The 5256-nt window shown below is 42.4% G+C and overlaps 1 pseudogene; it reads right to left on the reverse strand.

Moving 5' to 3' along the window:
* Positions 1–4390: 4390 nt before the first annotated feature.
* On the reverse strand, positions 4391–4508 carry LOC126093816 (5S ribosomal RNA; annotated as a pseudogene).
* Between the last annotated feature and the right edge of the window lie 748 nt (positions 4509–5256).

Consider the following 5256-nt stretch of genomic DNA (forward strand, 5'->3'; position numbering starts at 1 on the left):
CGGTAGTTAGTTAGCCTTTATAGTTCAGATACACCCCGTATATGAGAACGTCTCTTTCAAATTCTGATGGTTGCTAGTGTAAAGTACAGGGAGTGAAAGGCCATGGCAGGTACGAGAGTCGAGCGAGAGGCACGAAAGGTAAGCAGTGGCTGAGAAGGGAGTGAGACAGAGTTGTAGCCTATCCCTGAAGTTATTCAATCTGCATATTGAGCAAGCACTAAAGGAAACGAAAGAAAAATTCGGAGTAGGTATTAAAATCCACAGAGAAGAAACAAAAACTTTGAGGTTCGCCGGTGACTTTGTAATTCCGCCATAGACATAAAAGAACTTGGAAGAGCAGTTGAACGGAATGGACAGTGACTTGAAAGGAGTATATATATGAACATAAAAAAAAGCAAAACAAGGATGATGGAATGTAGTCGAATTAAATCAGTCAATGCTGAGGGAATTAGATCAGGAAATGAGACACTTAAAGTAGTAAGTGAGTTTTGCTATTTGGGCAGCAAATTAACTGATGTTGGACGAAGTAGAGAGGACATAAAACGTAGACTAGCGATGGCAAGGAAAGCGTTTCGGAAAAAGAGAAATTTGTTAACATCGAGTATAGATTTAAATGTCGGGAAGTCCTTTCTGAAAATATTCGTATGGAGTGTAGCCATGTATGGAAGTGAAACGGGGAGAAGAGGAATTTGTGGCACAACTTGATTAGAAGAAGGGATCTGTTGGTAGGACACATTCTGAGGGGACAAGGAATCACCTATTTAGTACTGGAGGAAAGCGCAGAGGGTAAAAATCGCAGAGGGAGACCAATGAATACACAAAGCAGATTCAGAAGGATGTAGGTTGCAGTAGTTATTCGGAAATGAGGAGTCTTGCACAGGATAGAGTAGCATGGAGAGCCGCATCAAACAAGTCTTTAGACTGAAGACCACAACAACAGCAGATGCACTAATACTACATCCTCCCAAAATATGGAGAGCAAAGAGCTTGCTATAGAAGAGGTCCATTGACAGAGGCATCAAGCCGATTTTCGCTTCTAACTATCGACTCGGTCGTTTTCGGACTAGGTTCCCATTCTCCAAACTGATAAATTTACCCTTCTCCGTTACCCCTGAAAGTTTTTGACTTTATCATCGGATCACCCTGTATATATGGCTCATTTCACACTTCCCACATTTCGCTTTTCTAGTAGGTTCATGGTATTGACTTTCAAAATCGACTACAGTTCTCTTAATAGTTTCTACACACAATAAAGCGATTCTGTAGAAGATTTTGTTTATGGTTGAAGCACCATTTACAAATAATGAGCTAATCAGTTTTCTCCATACACTCTGATGGCCATTAAAAATCCTCGATTGCTAAGAGCCATTAAAATTGCTACATCACGAAGATGACGTGCTACAGACGCGAAATTTAACCGACAGGAAGAAGATGCTGTGATATGCAAATGATTAGCTTTCCAGAGCATTCATACAAGGTTGGCGCCGGTGACGACACCTACAACGTGCTGACATGAGCAAAGTTTCCAACCGATTTCTCATATACAAACAGCAGTTGACCGGCGTTGCCTGGTGAAACGTTGTTGTGACGCCTCGTGTAAGGAGGAGAAATGCGTACCATCACGTTTCCGACTTTGATAAAGGTCGGATTGTAGCCTATCGCGATTGCGATTTATCGTATTGGTTGAGATCCAATGACTGTTAGCAGAATATGGAATCGGTGGGTTCAGGAGGGTAATACGGAACGCCTTGCTGGAACCCAACGGTCTCGTATCGCTAGCAGTCGAGATGACAGGCATCTTATCTGCAAAGCTGTAACGGATCGTGCAGCCACGTTTCGACCCCTGAGTCAACTGATGGGGACGTTTGCAAGACAACAACCATCTGCACGAACAGTACGACGACGTTTGCAGCAGCATGGACTATCAGCTCGGAGACCGTGACTGTGGTTGCCCTTGACGCTGCATCGCAGACAGGAGCGCCTGCGATGGTGTACTCAACGACGAACCTGGGTGCACGAATGGCAAAACGTCATTTTTTCGGATGAATCCAGGTTCTGTTTACAGCATCGTGATGGTCGCATCCATGTTTGGCGACATAGTGGTGAACGCACATTGGAAGCGTGGATTCGTCATCGCCACATTGGCGTATCACCCGGCGTGAAGGTATGGGGTGCCATTGGTTACACGTCTCGGCCACCTATTGTTTGCATTGAAGGCACTTTGAACAGTGGACGTTACCTTTCAGATGTGTTACAACCCGTGGCTCTACCCTTCATTCGATCCCTGCGAAATCCTACATTTCAGCAGGATAATGCACGACCGCATGTTGCAGGTCCTGTACGGGCCTTTCTGAATACAGAAAATGTTCGACTGCTGCCCTGGCCAGCACATTCTCCAGATCTCTCACCAATTGAAAATGTCTGGTCAGTGGTGGCCGAGCAACTGGCTCGTCGCAATACGCCAGTTACTACTCTTGATGAACTGTGGTATCGTGTTGAAGCTGCATGGGCAGCTGTACATGTACACGCCATCCAAGTTCTGTTTGACTCAATGCCCAGGCGTATCAAGGCCAGAGGTGGTTTCTCAGGATCTATGCACCCAAATTGCGTGAAAATGAAATCACATGTCAGTTCTAGTATAATATATTTGTTCAATGAATACCGTTTTATCATCTGCATTTCTTATTGGTGTAGCAATTTTAATGGCCTGTAGTGTATCAGTCATTATGTGGAATTATAAAACAATATGTTGAACGGCACGAAATTAAAATGTTATAAAACCCTGGTTACACCTTTAATGTTATATGGACGTGAGTCGCGGATTCCTAAAAAAAGGCGATAAAACCAAACTACAAGCAGCAGAAATGAGAATTCTTAGGAAAGTGAGAGATGCTGACAGAGAAGACTGAATAAGAAATGAAGATATTAGGAACGAACTAGATAGTTATAACGTTAATGAAAAGATCGAATAAATAAACTATTACGGAAAGATAGCCTACAAATAATAAGTGGAGAGAGAACCCCACGTCTGGCCATGCCGTACTTGGGGAGAAGGAGTGACGTAGGAAGAACCAGAATGAGGTGGCAGTGAAAAGTAACAGACACTAGTACTTAAGCCTTGAAGCGCAGAAGAAGTAAAAGAAGCAGACAATGACTGGGGAACTCTGGAAGTCGGGTTTCAATATGATGAACTCCGACAAGGAAATCTGAACATAGAGCCCTTAAGACAATTAATTGCAGGCAGTAGGTTTGCAAGCCCAGCTTGGAAATGTTTGGTGGCGGTTCTTTTAGAAAGAATAGGATACCTCTGTGTATAAATGGGACTAAAGTATTTCTAGTCTGGAAAGCTGAAAAGTGTGCTATTCTACTGAACCCACTCTGTTGTACCAATTTTTTGTCAAAATACTTAACAGCCGGAGCAGATAATTGCCCATCCAAATTGAGTCGACTCATGGGGCTTCGTCAGTAGATCACTTCACTGTGTACAGCCACGAGTGATAACATACAAACATTTAGTGCATACACCTCAGCATTCTTAACTAGATTGCGTTACATTTAAACTTCAATGTTCCTCCTTTTTATTAACAATGTGCAGATCAAATATGTCCTATATTTATATTAGAATATTCGTGTTAAGTAATATTTTATGAGAAACTGTTCATTTTAAATATTTATAGACACTGCAAATACAGACACTTCACTAATGTAAATATATAGTGTCTGATATCAATTTGATCCGCGTTTAAGCCCAATTTATTATGAAACTCTATTTTATTAATGATGAACAAATGGTTCAAAAGCTGTACTTTACGTAATGTAATGCACGTCACTAGGACGGACTAGCATGGTAGGGAAGAGACTATAGGGGCAGCCAATAGGAAGTAAACTGAAAGAAGTAGTGGGGATAACGAATAGTAACCTGGTCTCGGCTGTCGATACTGAAGCGCAGTTTGTTTTTAGACTCGAAAGGGTGAGGAGTTCTAGCTCTAAAACGCGTCTTTGTAAAATTAGTGTGATTTGATTTCTGGGCGCAAGTGGCCATATAATGCAAGTGTTGAGGCTTTGATTATTCCACGAGTACGATTTCTGCCAGTGAGACCATAGATGAATATAGCAGTCTTCGTAGTGAAATGTGTTGATTTACAGTGTGGTATTAAGTTTGATCTGTTATTCTTGAATTGAGAGGGATATAGCATAGCACTCCGTCTTCAGGCCACAAGTGGCCTATCGGGACCATCCGACAGCCGTGTCAGCCTCAGCTGAGGATGCGGTTAGGAGGGGCGTGTGGTCAGCACACCACTCTCCCGATCGTATTCTTTGACGGGAACTGCTAATATTCGGTCGAGTAGCTCCTCAGTCGGCATCACGAGGCTGAGTGCACCCCGAAAAATGGCAACAGCGCCTGGAGGCCCGGATGGTCACCCATCCAAGTCCCGGCCACTTCCGACAGCGCTTAAGTTCGGTGATCTGACGGGAACCGGTATATCCTCTGCGGCAAGGCCGTTGCCCAATTGAGAGGGACACACTGTTCTCTTTTTGCGAATATGGCTGCCTGCTTGAGTTACTGACATAGCTTTGCCGATACAATTATGTTTTATGTTTTAATGAGTAAACTAGTGATTTTCAAAGGTATTGCTTGTGTCCCCTTGCGATGTAATCAACGACAGGTACATTCATTTATTTACACTTTAGTTAACAAGTCTGCAATTTTAAAAAAAATTGGAACTGTTTTACAGGGGTGTGTGATCGGTATCTAGACTACAGCTGATGGGTCAAAGTTAATCCAGATAAATCAGATGCAGCATTCATGTTCCTCTTCCAAGAAAATTTTATCAACTAGGCTATCATTCGTTAGGCAGCACTATACCTCACGTCTGTACTTAATCATGGCAACAGATTTTCCTTCCCACAAAATCCGAAATTTTGTCGGTGCAGTTCAGGATCGCCCTGTATATCAGTCAAGCGAAGTCTCAGATATACAGTTACGAACATGTCAATATATCTGGAGTAAATCGAAGCGGTTATTACGACATGATAGTATATTTTTTTAAAAATATAACAGGGTCATTGGATCCCGAAATTTCATGATCATCACTCCTGCTACCTTCAGTATCTCAGTGAATCAAGCGCAGTACTGAGACATGTGATAGCCTAGATATTCCGTAATAAAAAAAAAAAATACTCGCAGCTAAGTGACATCTTAGAAATGACCCCAAAACAGAAAACATGGAATTCTTAACTCAAATCTAACAGAAA

This window comes from Schistocerca cancellata, chromosome 7, assembly GCF_023864275.1.
Source record: "Schistocerca cancellata isolate TAMUIC-IGC-003103 chromosome 7, iqSchCanc2.1, whole genome shotgun sequence".
In the NCBI taxonomy this organism is placed as follows: domain Eukaryota; kingdom Metazoa; phylum Arthropoda; class Insecta; order Orthoptera; family Acrididae; genus Schistocerca; species Schistocerca cancellata.